The 23413-nt window shown below is 38.6% G+C and overlaps 1 long non-coding RNA gene across 1 annotated transcript; it reads right to left on the bottom strand.

Annotated features, from left to right (window-relative positions):
• Nucleotides 1-8277: 8277 nt before the first annotated feature.
• On the bottom strand, nt 8278-11724 carry LOC120308010. The gene is made up of 2 exons (XR_005556717.1): nt 11661-11724; nt 8278-8458 (listed from the first exon to the last, which is right to left on the bottom strand). It is a non-coding gene; the product is annotated as an uncharacterized LOC120308010 (long non-coding RNA).
• Between the last annotated feature and the right edge of the window lie 11689 nt (nt 11725-23413).

Genomic DNA, 23413 nt, shown 5'->3' with positions numbered 1-23413 from the left:
GATTATGCAATTAAAGACATATAAAAACCAACACACACACACACACACACACACACACACACACAAAGCAATCTCATATTTTGTTTGCAATTGCCTTAAAACTAAGGAAAACTAACATGAAAAAACATTGCCACACATCAAGCTTGGAAAAAAAAATATGCTGTCTATAGCTTGCGCTAAAATTCATGTTTTAAACCTCCATGGTTTTACAGGTTGCTTGCTTGTATCTTTTAAAGCTTCAAATTCTAAACCAATGTATGTTAAAAGAGGTGCCACTAATATCAGTGAAATTTCTTAGAAAATGAGTTTATGCTAATCTGACCCAAATCCATTTTTTTAGGCTGCATTCAGCTTGTACATTGTCCCCGCTTTTTTGCTTCTTCCTAAATTCCCCTGTGCTGTTAGCACTTAGTAACTACTTGGGAGGATGAGATGTTCCTAATATGAACATCAAGTTGGAAGAAAAGAAAAATAACTCTATACATCTCTCTCCCTCCCTCCCTCTCTGTCTCTCCCCCCCTCTCCAAGTGGGAACAATAAAAGATACAATGATTACATCTTGATTGTAGAATATATGAAGATTGGATTTGCTAGACATGCTCATGGTTTATTTAACCATGTTTTCTTTTTTAAAAAGTTATTTTTGGAGGATGGATTTACTCATTGTTAGTGAACTATAAACTATAGTTTAGAAAATGACTGGTTAAATACAGTCAAAATCAGAGAAGCTATATTTGGCTTGCTGTGTTGTGTATAAGAGGTATCTACACAGTATCTCACTGGATAGTAAAACTGTAGTCATCATCTCTCATTCCTTTCATTATAAAATATAAGGTAAGAGAAACTGTAAAATATACACTACGAATTTTAAAAGCCTGATGATGGGATAAGAAAAAAATACTTATCCAAAACAAGTTCTACCAAGGTCCAGATTATATTTTTCTTGTGCTAAAAGAAGCAGACAAACGTCTTTGCTACATCTGTGTGGTATGTTATTTTCCAGAAGTTATTCTTGAAATTTCACAATATCTTTAAACAATATGTTAAGCAAAAGCTAGACATTTGTATGGTGCAAAAAAGCAAACTGTTTGTGCCACCTCTACCATACCTAGGTTTTTACAGCTTATCTATTGTTTGTACAGTTGGCTTGACTTAAGTCTATTGGCTAGAAGCATCATTGACATATACTTATTTTAACAGCATAGTTTGTGAGTGTTGGAATGTCCAGAACCTCAAGGATGGTCATAAATGCCACTTGCTCAGCATTGTCAGAACTTTGAACAGTTGCTTTATGGGTGGTTGTTAACAGGAGACTACGTGTATTTGATTACTCTAGATTTCAAAAAAAAAATATTCATTTTATCTTCCCTAATTAAGGTATTTCTCACATGGTATACTGTGAGATTTGATTAAAGACTTTGACATAGACTGTTCTATATATCCTGTATATTGCTAAGGCATAGGTCATTTCCATGAGTCCTTTGTCCCAGCACAAAGATGCCCTAGAAACAGTTGGTTAAAGATGTGACATCATCTCACATCTTTAGGACATCATCCTCAACTTTTCTCTAGTCAACACAAGGCAGTTTCTGTTTGCCTCCTTTCTCCATTCCAGAAATTGTGTTTTTCCACCTGTGTGGGTACAAGCCAGGCCAAGAGGTCAATATGTCACAAATTATCCCAAGGTAAGTGTAGGCATCAGTGATATTGGCCACCTGAGGCTACAGCAAACACATACACACAATTGCTGGCCATTAATTTGCCTTCAGACTGTAGGAGAATCAGGGTCCGAGGCTCTGTCACTGTGCTAAAAGTTGTGATTGTATTTTATTGTAATCATATTGAGGATCAGCTATGACTGGATCATGTTTATATGTCCATATGTACACGTGCATGTTTGTATATCTCTATATATGCGCATACAGATTCACATACGCACAGATATCAAAATCATCAAATATTTATTATTACAAAGACCAGTACAAACACAGAGATTTTTCTTAATATCTATAGACTGTCTATAACACAGTCTAGAACTCACACTAACTTTAAAGAATGTCAGCATTCTCACCTAAGTTCACAGAAAACTAAAAATTCAAAATGCAAAGATTTTTCATTTGAGACAAAATTTGGATCTATTTGGATATTTGTCTAAAGATGGTTTTAGCAACCATGATAAAGTTGCTGCATATATGTGTTGCCTTACTGTCCAATCACAGCATACTGGTTCCTCAAACAGCAGTATGTAATTTAAACCTGCATGTGACTGATTTACCTGTTCTGTCTCTTAGCCTCTCACCTGAGCATTTCTAGAAGCTATAGAGTGTGTTTCTCAACCTTAGCAACTTCAACTCCCAAAATTCTCCAGCTAGAAGCAATGCTTCAACTTCTCCACAAACATTTTTGTCTATGGCAGCATACTTCCTAGTCACATTTGATGTTCACTCAACCACAAACATGCCCAGAGGAGTTCTTAGGGTTAAATGCTCAAAAGCACCAAGATCTCCTATATCAAAATGCTAAAATAAATGAGATAAATACTGAGAGGGACTCTGTTCTTATTCCTCTTCTAAACCTTAAGCTTTGTTGGCTAGGATAGCTCTTTCCTGCCCCATAAAGATTTTGAGTTACAGCATCGCTAACATTTTTATCTACAATGCCATCAATCCTGTGTGCACTAGAAATAGACACATATACATATTCTGTGAGGCTCTTAGCATCACTCCAAATTAGTGTATGTTCTAGTGCTGTTATCTGGGAGCTGATTAATTTTGAACTGAGGTCTGATATGTACAACATCACACAAACAAGTTCTCCTTCTGTTTGCAGTTATGAAGTTCAGCAGGACTTGTGAGCAGGGTTTTTTCCCTCATTGGTATTTCCCCCCCCCCCATCTTGTTTTCCAGCTCCAAAGCTTCTGTTGAGATAACATTCTATTCACAGCTCTTCAAAGAGGGATGATGCCTTGGCAGCTTCTCAGATCCCCTTTTAGAGTGACCACTCACATTTTGTGGTTGTTAAGTCCTTCAATCAATGGCGAATGATGAAGACACATCTTGCAGTAAACAGCTCTTTTATTCATTTTCAGCCAAACACCAACAACGAGCAAAGGCACGCAGGCCTCTTTTTATCAGATCAGATCCACAGACAAAATGGCAACAACCAGGGAGTGCTTTCGCGCCTTGCGCATGCGCGCAAGACTGGCACCTCTCAGTCTGGTCCCAGGCAGCTTCTGGAATGCCCGGGACTTTGCAATGTCCCGAGCCTGCTTTTGCTGGCTTAGGACACAACAGTGGTGATAAGGAGACAAAAGTCAGAACCTACTCCCTATTAATTCAAACTTAAAATACAAATTCGAAATACCACTGGGAATGAACTAGCCTGTTTAAACTCTACACTTTTTCACACCTATACAACATGTACAGAAGCCCAGGTAAAAGCAGCTGGCAAAAAATTATAAAAGTTTGGCCTGTTCCCTCTTCTACCTATCTGTAGTTTGATGGTTTCTCCTTAGTAGCTGCCTAGTGGATACAGAGGTTGCCATATTTTTTTTTTTTGCTGTATCTTTTGTGTGAGATTGTGGACTAATAAAACGTTTGTTCCTTTTGCTCTCACTCTTCACTGTCCAGTGTGTTTATGATGTCAAGCTGTAAGCATTGTTTAAAATGTATTTCCTCCCATCCTTCATTCAGGACACCACAATATGACTGTAACACATGGCAAAAGCACCTGGTTGCAAAATTGCCAGATTGCTCTTCTTTCACCCGCCTAGCCAGCGATAAATTTTTAAATACAAACACAGAAATTGTGGCTTCGTTGCTTCACATCCACTCTTTTATTGCAACTATTTGATTTTCTTTTTCAGTAAAGAACATGCACTGAATGCTGAAAATGCTGATGGTGGCAGCACTTTATTTATACTTTTGTTCTTGAACTTTGGAGTGAAAAAAATGCCATGAGGAAGTACCTATTTGGGGACACAGAATTCTACAGTTCCTGGAAACCCAACCAGCATGCGTTGAACATGCTTCACTATTGTGCAGCACAAATAATATGGCCTTTCATACTTTAAAGAATAATGGATGCTTTTATTATGGGATGAACTACAGCCCAGTTCATTGGAAACTAGGATGCATTTTGGTAACTGTTTTGTATCATACGAGTTGTTATACAAGTTGTTCAGAGTAATCTTTCCAACTTGATGTAGAACAGGGGTGTCAAACTCGCTACGTCACGTGACGTGTCGCATCGTATCATGACTTTTTTGCCATTGCCGGCAATGGGGTGGGTACGGTTTCGCTATGATGCATCCGGCCCATGGGACAACAGTTTGACACCCCTGATGTACATGTACATCTACAGATGTAGTAGACTATATATCCAAAATTCCTTAACAATTTTTAAGCAATTGCCGTTGGCAGCAGACATTATACAGAAATGGATTTATGTATTTTTCTCGCATTGTCCCCTTCTGCATAGACCTTGGCAATTAGAATTTCAAATTATCATTTAGTCATTATATATATATGTAGGTCTTTGGTTATTCGGGTTGTCTCCCGCGTAAAATTGGAAGTATCTTGGCGATGTTTCAACAAAGTCCAATTCATCATCTTCAGGCTGGTGTTTTCGGCTTTGTGCTTCTAGGAGCAATGTGTGATCATAGCTGTTTCTTCCTTTTAACTGCCAGTGGAGGTATGAACTGATTGGGTGGAAGCTTTGCTGTGTTCTGATTGGGTGGAGGTGTGTTCTGATTGGTGAGGGGCTTGGCTGTGCTCTGATTGGATGGGGGAGTGTTCTGTTTGGGTGGGGGCTTTGTTGTGCTCGGGTTAGTCTGAGTTGCAGGGAGATTTGAGATGGTGAGCTGCGTTGCTGTTGTTTGGCTTTGCGTTTGTGGTTGTGCCTCATCTTCATGGTAGGTGTCAGTTTGTTTCATGTATGGATTGGAGGGGTTTAAAGTGGCTAGTGATGCAGCTGTGTTCTGGTTTCTGGTTTGTGGTCGTGCCTCATCATCGGTGTAGGTTTGGGTTTCTTTTTGCGTGGATGTGTGGTGGTGACATCCTGTATGGTTTTTGTGAGTGTGGGTCTGGTGTCATTCTTTGTGTTAGGGACTCGTTTGTCAATAAGGGTGGGTTTCCAAATGGCTGGTAGGCGGGAGGTATCATCTCGTTTATTCATGCTGTTTATTCAGGCATGCTGGCTGAGGAATTCTGGGAATTGAAGTCCACAAGTCATAAAAGGGCCAAATTTGAAGACCCCTGTTCTTAAGACATGGACAAAGAAGTAGATAGAAGTTGTAACTGCTCAATCCCACCATCTATACTTATTCAGAATAACATTTGTGCAAAGTCCATTTTATAACCAATACATGCTAAGCTTCACCTCTCTTATAAAATATGTAGATGTAAACTCTATTTTGTGCATTTTGTGTAGGTATTGGCTTTCTGAATATGTTATGCTAAATATAAGAGGAAGTAAAGCCAACAGGCAAAATTTTATTTTTACCTAGATATATATGCATTTTGCTTTTAACTGACTTCTATTTTTTTCTTTGATCTACCATAATGCCTCTTTCTTTACCCCACCCCCACCCCAATTTATGGGTCGTAAACAGATAGTTTAAGCTGCTTTTGGATTTTGAAATCTCCAGCTCTCTCAATTCCATATTGTTGACATTAAAATTACTCAGCAGCCAATCTGTAGTATCAGCGGAGAAAAACTATACATATAAACTTTGTGACATTTCTGCCCAGATTCATATGACATCAGGCAATTGCTTTAATAATTCTCACTGAGTCAAATATACTCATACCAGTTATGTAAAATGGTTTTTCACCCTTGCTATGATAGGTTACGAAGGATCAAACAGGACCCTTATATATGCACATCATGTTCTGTACTGCTTTAGAGTAAGCCTTAGAAAATGAGAAGAGTGGATCGGATCCAATGAACATTACTTCTTGGCTTGGACTAATCTAGGCAGCAAAACTAATCCTGCTTGATCTATTTCTAAGTTAACATTTATTGGATTGCTTATTCTTGTTTGGATTTGCTGGTAGCTGTTTTACTGAGCAGTCTGTCTGAAATGCAGGCCTTTGTAAAATCTTAAAGGAGCACAGGAAGCATCTGCATCCAAACCACAGTCTGTGACTATTTCGCCTTTTCCATACTAAGCACAGAAGGATGCCCTGTTTTTCAAAATTGCCAAGTCCTAATACAAATGATATAATACTTGATCAATTCAAGCAAGCAACCACTGCTTTACACAAATTTTCACAAATTACTACCAACATCAGCTCTCGCCTCTTTATTGCTTGTTTTTTCCTCTTTTCCAGTGATTGTGTAGAATAAGCACATTCTCTGCCAATGTGTAACCCCTCCTTCCTGCAGTATCCATACAAATAGCACTGCTTTCAATAGAAAGCCTATAGACATTGTATGCACCATTTAGGGCTTAACAGCATTAGATGCTGGCAATTATTCCTTGCAGAAACCACTGATAATATTAATCTTTTCATGGCTTTGTACTTCTAACATGCAATGTTCTTCCACTAACGTGCATAAAATGTTCTCATTGAATGTTTCCTTAACTAAAGGCTTTACTCCTCTTGAATGCTATTTAGGAAGTACTTAAAAAGAAAGTATAAACTGTGTATACCTATAAAATACAGATTGACTGTGTTTAAATTGTGTGTAGGCAATAACCAGTATAGGACCAGCATTACAGATGTTTAATTTCTAGCTGTTTTAGTATTACAAACATCAGCTAGCTATGTTTTCTCTCACTGTCATTTCTGTAGGATTTGTAAGGTCTTTAATACCAATACTACTAATTTATTTTTCAATGTTCTTAGTAATCTTTACAACACATTGCCAGAATAGGATAGAATGCAATGCTATTTTTTTTTTTAAAAAAAGTAGGATGTAATGCTAATATTTAGTTCAGATGTGAGACAGAAGTTAAGATTTTAAGCACATTGCTCATTCTCGTTCTACCCTGGTGGGGACACTAAATTAAAATCAGGTCTAAAATAAGACTTGGTTTTACAAGAATGAGCTTAGTGTTTCCCAGGTTTGCATGCTGTCCTCTTATCTTTTCTTCCAATACTGTTGTGATAAGAAAGCTGAATGATTCTATTCACCTTTTAAGTTTAACCACAGTGTACTGCAGACATGTCAAACACAAGGCCTGGGGGCCGGATGCGGCCCACAAAGTGGTTTCATGTGGCCCATGAAGCCATCCTGGAAACAGTGAGGGAACGGCCCCCTCTGCCTTGGCCCTGGCCCAGGCCAGCTGGGAGCCAATTCTGTGGTGGCCATTTATGCTGAAATGCATTCAGTCTTAGCTCCATAAGCTCCCCCCCCCCTGCATGACCTGAGAGGAACAGTGAGGCTCCTCCAGTGGACCATGCCTTGGCACTTGTCCTGGTCCCACCCCCTTCTGCCGGAGACCCTCAGATCTGTCCCACTCCTGCCCAGGCCCCCCCAGGCACCCTTGACATGAACGATGTAGAGCTGGCCACACCCACCCAGTAGGCCACACCCACTCCATCCACGCCCACTCAGTAAGCCACACCCATCCTGGCCACATCTACCCGGCCCCCTGAGGGCAACCACAATGTTGGTGCAGCCCTCAATGAAATTGAGTTTGACACCCCTGTGTCATTTCAGCCATAACTCTGAGTTAATCTGAGCAACCTTTAACTAAAACAAAAGATGAAAAAAAAATGAAAGTGAAAACTCTTAAATGTCTTTTCTCAGCTTCCCTCCAGAGGAGGAAGAGTTAGCATTAATTAATTAGCATTAGCATTGAGGCTATTATGCAATTGTTACAATGAATATAACCAGGTAAATTAGTACTAACCAATTACAAAAGTAGCAAAGAAGGTAGGATTTGTGTTATAGACCAAAACTTTTTTTTTTTCCATTTCTTCTCCTTGTCCCTTCCTGTTGGACAACCATGCTGGGGCCTCCATTCTTCAGTATTTGCTTCAGTGTTGACCTACTGACTTGGATGAAGACGTGGAAAATATATTTATCAAATAAGTGGCTTATACAAAATTGGATGGGAGAAGTATTCAAAATAATGTTGATATTGGTAGGTTAAAGATAAACAACAAATAAGTAACTGAATGAAACTTAACAAAGGGAAATGCAGAGATAGAAGATGGGAATGCTTTTCTTGTACCTGTGAAAAAGATCTTGGAATAAAGGTACTCTGCAAATGAAATATAAGCCAGCAGTATGATGTGGCTTTAAAAAAGACACATGTGTTTTGAGTCCATATCAATTGAAGTTTATTTTCCAAGTCACGGGAAACAATAATTCCACTTTATTCTGCTGTGGTCTGACTCCATCTCAATAAGTGTGAACTGTTTTGGGCACCACGCTTCAAGAAAGAAATATCAGGCCAAGTTCACAGAAGGACAACAGGGGTGATTCTGGGCCTAGAAGTTAAGTCCTGTGTAGAGAGATCAAAGGGATATATTTAGCTTTCAGAAAAGATGATTGATGGAGGATATGATAGCACTGTTCAAGTGGGAAAGCCATATAGAAGAAGTTCAAGATCTCTCTTCTGTTGTCCAGAGGGTAATACATGGAATGATGGATTTTAAGTTAAGAAAGACATTGTGTAATTGAATACTAAAGTGTGTTTAAGTATATATGTGTGTATATGCAGACATATATATTCCTAACAATAAAAGCAGTTCAGTAGTGAAATCAGTTACCCAGACCGCTGGTAGGGTCTCCTTCATTGCATTTGTTGAAGTGCAGACTAGGCAACCATCTGTCGGGAATCCTAATTTGAATTTCTGCACTGAACCAATGATTGGACTCTGTGGTCTAAATGCAACTTCTACTTCTGTGATCCTATGCCTACAAAGGCATTCTATGACTATGCCCCCAATTAACCAATGTCATCTATCAAGACCTCTGAAGAGTGCCTTCTCTGTCACAGCACCTGCTCTCTGCAACAGCCTCCACCAGGAGATCCGTAGAGCTTACACTGTGATTACAAACCTGGGTATTTTCCCAAGCAATGGGGTAGGCTGGTTGATGAGTCTTTGTAAGATTTATTGGGATAGAAGGAAGGAAGGAAGGAAGGAAGGAAGGAAGGAAGGAAGGAAGGAAGGAAGGAAGGAAGGAAGGAAGGAAGGAAGGAAGGAAGGAAGGAAGGAAGGAAGGAAAAATCCCACCACGATGGGCAACCAAAAGGATACCAAATGACCTTTCTCTTTGGAAAATCTGAAGCCAAGATCTTGGTGACATGATAAACCAATAATTCTTACAAAGGGGGAAAGAATCACAGTGTTTCAAAAGCTAAAGAATAGCATACTGTTTTTCTGGGACTTCAGCTGAGCTAAAACTAAATTCACTCAGAGACAGTCAACATTATGGAATAGCAGGGATGCAGAACCACTTTTGAACTGGCAGTCTTGGATTTAAGTGCTCGGACACTGAGGTTTCTTCTTATATTCCAGTTTTTGACTGTAGAACTTTACAAGTAAGAATTGACATCAGCTGGATGGCACATAATCAATTAGTCAATAAATTACCCTATTGCCTTATATAGAAGTTAGTCTTCATTTGTCCAGTTGAGGTTTTCACACAACATGTGCACACCTGGAAACTATATTTCAGCTGAATAGAGCCTCTTCATCTTGTTCATTTGTTCATGTTTAATTCCTTTACAGAAACAAGCTTAAAATTATAGGGCAAGGGGAACATAGAGCTAAAAGAGCAGCAATGTTAACCTCTTTGATCTCCCGAAAACAAGTGATCAGAAGTCACTAGTGATGATCAGGCATCGCATCTTTCTCAGCCTCTGAAAACCAGCAAAAGGATAAAAGTGGGTTATCCTATTGATGGGTATCATAGTAGCAACAGGAATTGATGTTTAACTTCGAAGGAGGGAGATGCTATGGCAAATCATTAAAAACCCTTTTTTCCCCCAGCAAAATTTCTCCATGGCTGAATAGCAGCACAGCTTAATATCTCAAATTATATTTAAATGTAAGATCATGTTATGGTAATTCCTAAGGTGAGTTTGTCCTTTTAGATTTAGGAAAACCACTATCCATAGGAAGGTGAGGGGGAGGAACCTCATTTTTTAAAGGAGAGGGGACAACATCTTTCCTATCATCTCTTCCTGAATTTAACTAATGTGATATATGCAGGTAGTCCTCGACTTATAGTCATTTGTTTAATGACCATCTGAAGTTACAATGACCCTGAAAAAAATGACTTACAACTGGTAAGTCATACTTACAACCATCGTAGCCTTCCCATGGTCACGTGATCAAAATTCATGGTTTTGGCAATTAGCATGCATTTATAATGATTGAGGCATCCTGGGGTCATGTAATCACAATTTGCAACTTTCCCAACCAGCTTCTGACAAGCAAAATCAATGGGGAAAGTCAGATTTGCTTAACGACCATTTGATTCGTTTAACTGCAGTGATTCCCTTAACAATCATGGCAAAAACGGTTATAAAACCAGCTGCAACTCACTTATCAATCACTTTGTTTAACAATGAAAATTCTGATCCCAAATGTGGTTGTAAGTCAAGGACTACCTGTATACTTCCCTAGACATATCACTGTACAATGACAGGATGAAAGAAGCATCTAATTAGTCAAATTCTTTTCAGCACTATTTCTCCTTGTCCCTTTTCAATAGCTGGCATTAAACCATCTTTTTTAACAGCCATCCTCAGAAGTAATCAGGCGTTTCCTCAACAACAACATGGAAGCCATTTGCCACTAATTTTTTCCAGGATTTCCAACCTTAGATTTTCTGGTAGTCTTATGTCCAAATATTAACCATGTCCTTATTCAGATCCTTTGTTTTTCTTTGGTTGATATGGGTGTTTTATTTTAGATCAGCGAGAGTTGCTTAGGTACTCACTTCTGTTATAGCAATATGTTTCCATTCAATACTTAGATCTCACAGTTTTTCCTATTGTGAGATCTAAAATAATACCTTAATACATAATTATTCAAAAATAATCAATAATTACAGTTCTAGGCTGCATTAACAGAGGGATAGAATCAAAATTACCACTATATAATGTTTTGGCATGAGCACATTTGGAATACTGCACTCAGTTTTGCGTTTCTTGATGTTGAGACTCAAGAAAGAGTGCAAAGAAAAGCAACAAAGATAATTAGAGGACTGGAAGCTAAAACATATAAAGAACAGTTGCTGGAATTTGGTATGTCTAGTTTAATGAAGAGAAGGATGAGAGGGGACATGATAGCAGTATTCCAATTCTCAGGGGCTGCCACAAAGACGAGGGAGTCAAGCTGTTCTCCAAAGTGCCTGAAGGCAGGACAAGAAGCAACGGGTGGAAACTAAGCAAGGAGAGAAGCAACCTAGAACTAAGAAGAACTTTCCTGACAGTTATAACAATTAATCAGTGGAACAACCTGCCTCCAGAAGTTGTGAATGCTCCAACATTGGTAGTTTTTAAGAGGAGATTGGACAACCATTTATCTGAAATGGTATAGGGTTTCCTGCCTGAGCAGGAGGTTGGACAAGACATTTTCCAAGGCCCCTTCCAACTCTGTTATTCTAAGTAAGGAATTCTAAGACATATAACCATTCATTTAGCCAACATTTGAAGTCACAATGGCACTGAAAAAAATCCTTGCACTTACAACTGTCACAGTAGACACACAGCCATGAGATCAAAATGTGGGTGCTTGGCAACTGGAAATTCTGGTCCCAATTGTGATTGTAAGTCAACTACTACCTTTATGTAGAACAGGAAAACAAAGGTATTGGGAATAATATGATATAATAGGTGTAGGTATCTGCATTACATAGTTCTTATGTTTGGAGAGTCAGAGTGGTTAAACCAGTTTTTCTATTTATTTGGAAGGTGGGAATTGAGAGCTGTTTGTCTGTGAGCGTTTGTAAAAATGCTCTGGAATGCTAATATTAAGTTTAATAGCCCTTGTGGGCTTGATTTTGCAATCCATATAGTAATTATTACTGAACTATGGATGTGTTTTGTGATCTTTGACATGTTGAATCAGATGAAGTAAATAAGATGCTACCACCCATGGATTAGACCCCTGCCCTTTCTGGTTTCTTCTTGGTGCTGGATTAGTTGGATGTAGCCAGTTTGCTCCCTTTTCCTTTCCTCCTTCAATCAAGTTATATTGAACAATATTACCCAGTCCAAAATCTGCACTTTGGGGAAAGATTGATGAAATAGTATGCAGTTGACAGCTGCAGAATGACTTAGAAGAATTAGATTACATGAATATCAGGATTCAGACCTGGGCAGAAACAACATTATTTGTTGTGATAGATGATTTCTGAAGGAGCTAAGTAAAGATGTGGTCCCTCTCCTGGTTTTTTTTTTTTTTTTAGATCTCTTGGCCACTTTAAAAATAATCAACCCTGATGTAGTTTAGGACAGTCTGCGTGGTTTGGGGATTGGAAGCACTGTTTTATAATTTTCTCTGTTTTAGCCAGGGCTTTTTTTCTCATAGGATGCCCAGAACGGAATTCCGGCACCTTTTTTGGATGGAACCTTGTAGGGTAGGCAAGGCGGGTTGTATGACATGTGTGTTCTGGCACCTTTTTTTTTTTTAAGAAAAAAAGCACTGGTTTTAGCAGGGAATGGTAAAATAGGATTAGAGGTCAGGTCTGCGTATATATTAGTGTATGTTGTCTTAGGATAGCATTTCCCAAGAATTCCACAGCCTGCATGGACCATAGATCAACATTTTGGGAACTGAAGTCCTTATACCTTGAAGTTTGCCAAGATTAGAGCCTTGTAGCTTGGTTCTCTTCCCCTGCTCCACTGAAGCAGGTCATCCTTCAGTCTGGAATGCAGGATCATCAATATGCAGATAAAGTGCAATTGCATGGGCATTATCAAAAACTACTCAGGAAGGTCCCCTAATTTTCAATACTGGAAATTGTGTGAACAGAAGAGGTATGTTAGTACAATCTAGATTCAGATTGATCCTACATATCTTTCATCGGGAATGTACATAATTGCCAAACATTAACTATCTCATTTTATTAATTCACATGTAGTTGTTTTGAATGGCCTTGGAAGTCTTCCTCAGTCCTGCTTCACAAATGTATGGTGTGCAAAAGGGCTTCTCGAAAAGTGAATAAGCATAGACCTCCAATATCACCGGCTCATATAAAAACAGTTGGCATTTGATCCCAGTGAAAAGAATTAACTTGACTGATCTCTTTGGACTTCTGGAGATGAATACCTTCCATTCCAACACTCTATGTGTTCTGTAATCACAGTAGATGTAGACATTTTCTTCAGCAGGTTACAAATATTTCCTGTGTGAACAATGTAAATGGATACAAGTGGTCCTCAGTGAACAACCACTCATTATTCAGCTACTGTTTGAACTTGCGACAGCATTGAATGTATGCTACTTATAACCAGTCCTCAGAGCTCCAGGTATCACAGAGCTCCTGTGTTCACAAGATCACATTTTGTCATCTTCCCTGTTGGTTTCTCCCAAGCAAAGTCAATGGGGAAGCAGGTAGGAAATCGAAAGTCGTAGGGACATGACGTCCTCACTTAAAGACTCATGGTGATTTGCTTAATGATGATACCCTGAGACTGCCATAATTGCCATTGCTAAGCGATACAATCACCTGATATTGCACTCTATGACCACATCGCTTAGTGAGAGACATTCTGGTCCTAATTACCGTAAATGCCGGCGTACAAGGCGACCCGGCGTATAAGACCCCCGTCTTTATAGCCGGGCCGCATTCCTAGAACGTTGTCTTATACGCCGGAAACTACCAGTATTTCCGGCGTATAAGACGACTCGGCGTATAAGACGACCCCTGTCTTTGGCGCCGATTTCAGCACTCGCAGAAGTCGTCTTATACGCCGGCATTTACGGTACTGTTCTTAAGCCAGGGTTACCTCTATTGAAATGGAAGCTCTTGAGCATTTGGCTTCATTAAATACTTGGGAATCTGCACTGCTTTCTGTAAAGCTTAGTGCCTAAGGTAGGGAATGTTTCTAATGGCATTTGCTACTTTAACCCCCTGCAACCACTCAAAGCTTTTGTTTCTTAAATTTCTTGTTCAATTAATTTTCCCATCCCTTTTCGCTAACAATGCCTTGTCCCACGCTACATGATACTTAACGTGACATACAATATCATTGAAAACAAAATAATCAGAGGTAACCTAACACTGCCCCTTATGTACATTAGAACAACAACAAAATGTTCAGTCACCATGAATAATTGTTAACAAACAAGTGCCTGACTTGATATTAACGTGCATATATTAATCATAAACTTACCAGTACTCTCAAGGATAACTAATGCAAAACCTTATGGTTAGCTTCTACTAAAATGTTTTTCTTCATCAAGCAGACCGAAGTGTTATCCAAAGGTCAGAGTAGGAAAAGCACATTCTGTCACCTCAATTCGAATGGGTTGCTAAATTTTAAGAAAAAATGTGTGACATGACACTTAATCAAAAATCTGGATCCCATTGCAGCTTTGTCATGATCATCCAGGACTAAAGCTTTTGCAGATATTCTCATTTAAGAAAAAATAATAATTTAAAAAAATCATTAATACTGTTTGTCAGTTTTCTGAAGCCAGGAAGATATCTAGCTAACTTTAAAGGTTTTGTTCTTTCCTCTAGCATCTAAACAACTCTGTTAGGGGATGCTTTGTAAAAAGTTTCTTTTCCATGAAAGTATTGGTATATTTAAGTGCCATAATCTGCACAGAAAGCCATTCATTCAGAGGAGTGCCCCATAATTACCTTTCACTCTATTTATACATAATAAATATATATATAATATGGATGTAATGAGAGGCTTAGTGGTTAAAGGAGACAGGATAGCTTTACATTTAAGGAGCTTCAACAATGCTGTTCTTATTATGCATTTAATTAACTTGGACTCATACCCCAATTTAATTTATAACCAATTCCAGTAGAGCTTTATTAAAGGGGCTCAAGATAACTCTTAATTACCAAGGTCAAAAACAAAGAGACAGTCTGAATAGTTTGTCTAGACTTCAGAATGATTTGCATAAAGTATAAAAACCCACAGATATGTCATTTCTGTCCAAATGTGATTAAGAATGGCTGCCAAAGTCTATTTTATAATTTGCCTTGCCAAAAAGAATGGTCTTGGAAAAAACAAATCTCAAACTAGATGTGTGTGCGGAGCACTGAGCAGTGGGTAGAATTTCTTCAAAGAGGCTTCAGTTTCTGGCTGATGAGGAGCTATATAGCTTACAAAAACAACAGCCCAGGGAGATTACAAATATTTACTTATTAATAAATCTATGCCTTCTGCTTATACATGGCAGCTTGTAGCAAATAATGCAACATGTAAAACATGAGAAGATCAGTGCAATTCAAAAGAAAAGCAACTTCCCAGTCAGCCATTATAGGAATTAGAAAGCTTGATGAAAGAGATGCAGCATATCCAATCACCTCCCTAAATCCTGCAAAGGGGTGGCCAACCCATCACTTTGGGGAAGGTATAACATAGAAGGGGAGTCATACAGGAGGATGTTCTTTGCTACCTACCCAACAGCCTGGCTTCTAACATGGGAGGCAGGACATTCTAAAATGACTGGAGCGTGTACATGTCATAAAGAGAAAGTAAAAGTTGTATCTTAGGGATTATTCCAGGAGGAGAAAATTGGGGGCGGGGGATGTGTGTCAGGTGAGCTACCCATCCAACCTTATCCTTGATGACAAACTAAGAGCCACACAGTGTATTGGCAGCTGGAAGGCATTTGAATTTGGAATGGCAGGGTGACCTAGAGTATGAGGCATCCAGCAAACATAACAGCCGTTTTGAAACATTTGCCACTGGGGCGCTTGTCATTTCCCTTTTATAAGCAGCAAGACAGCTGCACTTTGCACTACAACAAGCCAGTTCTGGCTGGCTGCCAGTACAGTTTTGCAAGTTTCTACTGTAAGCAGCAAAGCAGGTCTTCCCCTGCAAAACAGCTTTTTGCGGTCTTTCAAAACTGAACTTGGCCAGGGAGAAGCAGTGGCTGAAGGCAAAAGGGCAAGCTCTAATTGTTGCAATCTCTGTGTGGATTGGCAACTTGTGATTGGTGATAATCAGGCTAGCAAAAGAAATATCTAGGATTCTCACAAAATGAGACACAGAGGAGACCTACACGTCTGCTTCCTTTTAGATTAGACAACAGACAAGAGGCTTCCTTAAGCAGGACAGACTGGATAAAGAAATCAAGATCACAGGGTGTCAAGCCAGATGCTTCTCTGTGGGTGGGACTTTAGGTCAACAGATCTGAGACAAGGGACCACTTGCGAATTTTTGCATCAATTTTCTATTTAATGTTTAATACTACATTATGCTATCCTATATTTCTACTATTGGAACAATAAGCTCTAAATGACAGAGTACTCAGTACTTAATTATGCCAGGGAGGGCTGCTCTTCTGACAATGATAATATAGGACAAGTTAAGGAGAGCAATTGGTAGGCTCTCCTAGTTTCATTTGTCCACCAAACATCTCCAAATGCTGGGAAAGACATCTACAATTGTTCTCCTTAACAATAAATGAATTGGAGTTGTGAGAAGTCAGTTTTGACAGGTGTAATTGACAGTTCTCTGACTGATTCAGTAGATGATTTTGGTACCATCTACCAATTCCTGTTTTTGTTTGTTTGGTTGGTTGGTTGGCTGGTTGTGTGTGTGTGTGTGTGTGTGTGTGAAAAGAACTGCCTCCTCATGGCTTCATTAAAAAAAAAGGCCTGAGAAAGAAACTAAGAAAGTTTCCACCAGAAATGTATTGGGTGAAAAAAAAAATCGGCTACTAAAATTCCTATGGCCCTGTTTCTTTTATTCCTATACATTCTGTTAAAGAAGATTCTTGCCTGGAAGAATTACTTTCACATGAGTCAGCTGCCAAAATGTTGATAGCTAGACCATTGTTTTTTATCGGTCTGTCAAAATTTAGTTTGATTTTATACAAGGATTTTGTCTGGATGTATTTATTTTGATATAAGTTTAGTGTTATTCTAGAATGGCACTATTCTAGAACAGGGATAAATCTAGGTCTCAAAGGAGCCTAAAAAAAAAATTCCAGGTGACTGAAGGAGTTGCAAGGTAGAGTTGGAAGGCATCCCATCTATCAGCTGCATTGGGGCTGGCTGAAAGGTGGATTCTTCTCTGGATCCCTCTGCTGCCATAGCAGGTGAGTGGGATAGGAGAATTTGGAAGGACAATCTGGGAGAAAAGAAGCCTGTGTGAACAGAGCCACTACTTTACTCTGATAAATTTGGTGAAATGGAAAGCACACACTTTCAAGATTTAACTCTCTTATTTCATTTGCCTTCTCTTTTCTCCTATCTGTTGGGAGGCAGACATGGAAAACCAGCATTTATTGGAGGCTGACCAGTTTCAAACTGCACCCACCCCTTTCTAAGTCTGAAAAGGGGATTATCTCCAAATCACAGTGCAAGAGGGAGAAAAATCAGTGGAAAGGGGAATATTTTAAGCAATTCTAGTGTCTGTGGGATTTTCTTACTATTAGCAGCCTACACGTGCACACATTCTCTTTCTATCCTTCTCCAATCCCTTATATAATTTGTTTTTATATGAAATGAGATATCACTTTCTTCTCTCCAAGAAGCTAAGTATTATATATTTCCAAGGAGACATACAGAAATCTGTATGTTTGTTTGTGTAAAATTCATAGTTACTGTATTTTTGCTGGGCCTTTTTGTATTTATTCTTGAATTCAGGTTATTCCTGAACCAGAAAAACGTTCCACATTTTGCCAAACTGGTAGATTTCCATACATATTTCTCCAAGACTAGATGACAGTCGCATACAAATACAATATTAAATTAATAATGAATAAAGAATTGTTGAAAGAGACAAGGCACAAATAAAACAGAAGATTAAAGCTTCCAGCATTATAGTGCCAAACCTACAATATTGACCAAAGTAAAATTCTAAAGCTATATAGGCCAGGGCTACTTTTTATTGTAACAGCTATAGTAGATATGTCAAACTCACAACGTCACGTGATGTCATGCGACGTATCGGAGCTTTTTCCCCATTGCCGGAAATGGGGTGGGCACGGTTTCATCATGACGTGTCCGGCCCACAGGCCGGCAGTTTGACACCCCTGAGCTATAGCAACAGAATCCGGTAAGTCTGAATCCTGAAGTCTGTCCCCCCCCAATCTTTTATCTTCATCAGAACTTGGGAAGGTCTTCTCTGAGACATTTTCTCAAATTTCTTTCCTTGGGCTGAAACCTTGGTCATCTGACTGATGCCTTTGCAGTGGCTCTTCCTTCTGTCTTTCTAGCCCTTTCCCTATGCCTTCTACGTATAGGCACTGACAGAAAAAAAAATCACACTGCAGAAGGAGGTGAGGGACATATTGATCAGACTAGGTGGAAACTACAGTCAGAACCTAGATTCAGTTAGAGGTCAAATAAGGTCACTATAAGATGGGGTAGAGGTCATCCATCCTTTGCAAGGCAACCTATGGAAGGCAAAAGGAGTTCCTCCAAGGTTACTTTCCCTCCTTTTCCAACAGCTGACCCCAAACAAGCCAAGTGTCAGGTCTTTTCTGCAGCAAAATGGAGAGCAGTATTGAGTGAGCAGACTCAATTAGCTTAAAGTGACTAATAAAACAGAGCAGACTCTTATCTCCTGATTGTGTCATCTGAGCAACTGCCTCTTCCTGATTACATCTACCCATCTGATCATGTCCAGCAGAAGAGGCATGTCATGGATCCTGTCTGCAAACGAACTTCAACTGTAGCATCAGCCCTCTGGAACATCATCCCATTGAATATGAGGTTATCCTCAACCCTTATAACTTTCCAGAAACTCCTTAAAACATGTTCTTTTTTTCAGCAAGCCTGGGGATCTCTTGGTAAGCCCACACATTATCTTTATAATATTTTCCCAATCATTTTCTTGAATTATCTACATTTAATATTTTAACTGGCTTTGTAAAGTGTTTTAATTGTTAGTTTTATTGTACACACAGAGACACTCCATTTTTATTTGTCAAATTTATATGCCACTCATCTCACACACACCATGTGAGATGGGTGGCATATAAATTTGACAAATAAAAATAAATAAAATCCCTATCAACATTGCTGAAATACCACAGATCATGTTGTGGCAAGATCTGTGTCAGCTGAAGTTATGAAACACTATATTCAAACTTGGATACCTTAAAATGAATGTAAATCTCCACCAGTTTCCATTTATTTGTCTGAAATGTGTAATTAAATAACTCTTTCTTGTAATGTGTAACGATTTCCTGTCACTTCTCATTGCTGCCAGTTTTCCTGGTACACAATGCTTTCCTCTAAACTGCCACAGATTTAGCTTACCAATAATATCAACATTTAACATGCTTGCTTTTACTACCCAATTTTAAAAGACACATCTTTTATTTCCTCCTTAGAACATAGAACATAGAATAACAGAGTTGGAAGGGACCTTGGAGGTCATGTAGTCCAACTTCCTGCACAAGCAGCACAGTCTTCTTAAAAGCCTACAGCGATGGGTCATCCACAACTTCTGAAGGCAAGGCATTCTCACCATTAGGAAATTTCTCCTGAGTTCTAGATTGTTACTTTCCTTGATTAGTTTCCATCCACTGATTCTTGTCTTGCCCTCTGGTCCTTTGGTAAAGAGTTTGCCCTGTTCATCTTTGTGATAGACCCTAAAATACTGGAACACTACTATTGTATCACTCCCAGTTCTTCTTTTCACTAAAATATACATACTCAATTCCTGCAACCATTCTTCATAGATCTTAGACTCCAGCCCCCTAATCATGCATTCTTTCCAGAGTTTACAACTGCAGTTATTCCAATTCAAACAATCCAAGTTTGAAAAGGTCTAAAAATAACAGGAAAAAATAAGGAGGGAAAAATAATATACAGAAATGATACCAAATAGTGGGCACTGGGAATTAGAAGTAGATCAGAATTGGTCACTGGCCATAACTTTCTAAATGCTAATAGACAAAAGTGTACATGAATATTACAGAATACAGAATAATTAGAGATGGAAGGGACCTTGAATGTCTTCTAGTCCAACTCCCTGCCTAAGCAGGAGACTTTATGCCATCTGGGCAAATGGCTGTCCAATCTTTTCTTTAAAATCTCCAGTGATGGAGCAACCACAACATCTGAAGGAAAGCCATACCACTGATTAATTGTTCTGCTCTGTTCTATTTTCTTCAGCATGCAATTAACTTTCCCAAACAGAATAGGCCAGCTGAAAAATCAGTAAATAGTAAATAACTATATTAAGAATTTCTTATCCAAGGGATAATGAAAAAAGGCTAGGAGGAAGGGGAGAAAAAACTCAAATGCAATTATCCTCAAAAATGTCACAAGAGCTGCACAATTTCTTTGGATCATTTTACCCTAAGGTCACAGAGAATCTAGGCTACACGTGTTCTAAAGTGAGTGAATAGAGTAAATCATTACACAAACTCCAAAGGGCAATCCGTACTAAAAGCTGCTGAAACACAAAACAGATACCTGGTCATTCTTTAGTTGAATTAGAAAAAGCACAGAAATACAATTTGAAAAATGACATAGATATTGAATGGGTAAATCAGAAGGATGAATGAATATTGAATATGGCAAAACCCATCGTCAATTTCAGGTGGCTACATTGCCGGGTTGCAAGAATGGGGGATTATGGGCAAGGACAAGATTGTGAATGATAATTTATATTCACAAATATGGGAGGAAGTGATATGGGAGATTTAGAAGAAATGTAATGGGGGGGGGAAGAACAAGTGGATGACTAGAAGCAAGGTGGATGGACTCAGTTACCGTTATAGTGGCAATAGGTGCAATGTTGGAAGACCTGAAAAACCAGGTTATATTGTCATAATGGACAATATAAGATCACTATTATAAAAACAACTTGACTGCACGCAATAAATTAATAAAATGCTATATATTATGCCTTACTTAGTATGTAGTTCAAAACATTCAGCAAAACAGATCAATTCATCAATAGCTATTTCACTGACAAAGAATTCCTTAAATTCTGGTTATTCATACAAAATATGATAGCCAACTATTGATGGAAAGGATAGAATGAGCATTAACTATCAACTAAGGTCACAAAGGTCTGATGAGCTGCAGAACAGGCCTTCCAAATTGACATTTATATATAGTGGATTGTCTGTTAGATTAGGTTGAAAGATCCAGATTCATAATCATGGATCTAAATCTGAACCATCCAGATTCATACACCATGAAACTGGCTGATCAGTCATTATTGTTGTTATCCTTTGAGGATACTGTGAAGATAACAAGGCAGAAAAAACATGCAGCACATGCCTTCTAGGATTCTTTTCAACCTCTTAGTACCAACAGCAGTCATACAAGGGACATATATTTTCTTCTATATAGCTTCTCTCTGTTTTTGTTCATCCTTCTGTTGCATCTATGAGCTAATCACTGAGAAGAATAGGGTTGGATTCATATATTTTGCTCTGGTTCAGATGACCAGCAAGGAGCAAGGATAGGATTTAGAATACGGTAGTCACTTGTATTCTAGAGGGGGCGAGATGACCCAATGGTTAAAGACACTGAGCTTGTCAGCTGGAAAGATGACAGCTCGCGTTCAAGATCCGAGCTCTGCACAGTAGGGTGAGCTCCCCTTTCTTCCCCAGCTCCTGCCCACCTAGCAGTTTGAAAACATGCAAATGTGAGTAGATTAATAGGTACCACCTCAATGGGAAGTTAACAGTGTTTTGTGCACCTTTGGCATACAGCCATGCTAGCCACATGACCACAGAAAATGTCTTCAAATAACACTGACTCCCTTGGCCAAGAAACAGAAATGAGCACTGTGTCCTAGAGTTGGACATAACTGGGTAGAGAAACCTTTACCTTTATCTAGACATTTGTATTTTGAGCCCCTGAAGATAGTCCATTCTGTTCTTATTTAATATACAATGTCTTGCATCAGACTTGGTCATCACTAGCCCTTAGATGTGAGCAAAATGTTTAATTTTAAAACATTTACTTTGTTGGACATCAAGGTAATCTAATGTTGGGCTAAATGAATAAATGATCTGACTTCATATAAAGTGGTCCTTAAAACCCAGAATTTTGCTTTCTTTGTTTTCTCCACTGTACCCCAAAGAAGTGACCCTGCCCTTTGAGGTTTTCTTTACTCTATAACCTAAATTGCAACTCCCATAACTCTTTGCTAGCATGTTTCTTTGCCCAAATTTCCTCTTTATCTTTAAAAAGATTTTTTTTAAAGAATAGCAGTGTCAGCACCAGGTATAAATGTTATTTTAAGCCTCTAAATGAAATAAAATAATGACTCTTCGTGTCTTGCTGAAAAGACAGTTCTGATACTTTGAACACAGCCAAAGGTTTGGTCATAAAGGGAATGTTTGCCATTACGATTTTTTCACTGACAAAAAATGGGAGTAGTAATGCAATTAGTAGTTGCTGTGATATAATGCAAAACTTTCTAACAATGCTGAGGCCACTTTCATACCGGATGGTTAACTGGATGAATTGTCCACCTGAGTTGCAACACTCTTTAAATTTGAATTTGAATCAGGTTCTTGTTGACTGCCTAAAATATGAAAGGACTTTCTCAAGACAACCTAAAACTTCATCAAATATTGGTAGTATATAATTAGAACCCAATTAACAGTTTCATAATTAATGAAAACCAAATAACAAGTCTAAATGTTATAAGGGAAACCAAGTTAAAACAAGCATTCTTAAAAATTTTAAAGGAGGACTATCAGAAAAGATTGTAGCATTGGAGCTCTCCTGAATGAGTCGTAAATGAAGGATCAGTCCATGCGATCTTATCAAAGATAAAGTTCTGTGGAAGCTGGAAGGAAAAGCTAGGAAAGGAAATTTTTCAAACTTAGTTCCAAATCAAAAAAGATGTGAAAGTAATTCCAAATGTGTTCAGAAACATGGACACGTTTCTTTCAATATGGGATTGAGAACTTTAGCTCTTTACAACTGATAAGCTTTCAAGCTTTTTTAAAGGATTGTGCTTATGTGTATGTGTAAGAATGTAGACTTTGTGGCACCTATTTTCTTTAATTTATTTTTTTTAAGTATACATCCACAAGTCCACAAAGTTACTTAGTAACATCTGCTCTACTCTGCTCACCCTGCAGTCTCTGAATTGTAGGAAAGGTCAACATCTTAAATGTTTTGCATCCAACACACCAAGTGATATTCCCCTGATCATAAGATTTAAACTGAGTCACAGGATATGTGCCCTCAGGATGTTTCTTAAACTATTCTAGAGCTGAGCGGATTAGACTGGCATCCTGCCTTTCACCTAAGAGAGTACAAAGCCCACGAGGTCAACAATGTTTCAGACAAGTTAATTGAAACCAATCAAATG

This window comes from Crotalus tigris, unplaced genomic scaffold, assembly GCF_016545835.1.
Source record: "Crotalus tigris isolate CLP2741 ecotype Arizona unplaced genomic scaffold, ASM1654583v1 scf7180000017850.1813134, whole genome shotgun sequence".
NCBI lineage: Eukaryota > Metazoa > Chordata > Lepidosauria > Squamata > Viperidae > Crotalus > Crotalus tigris.
This window is presented reverse-complemented; position numbering and strand designations above follow the sequence as displayed.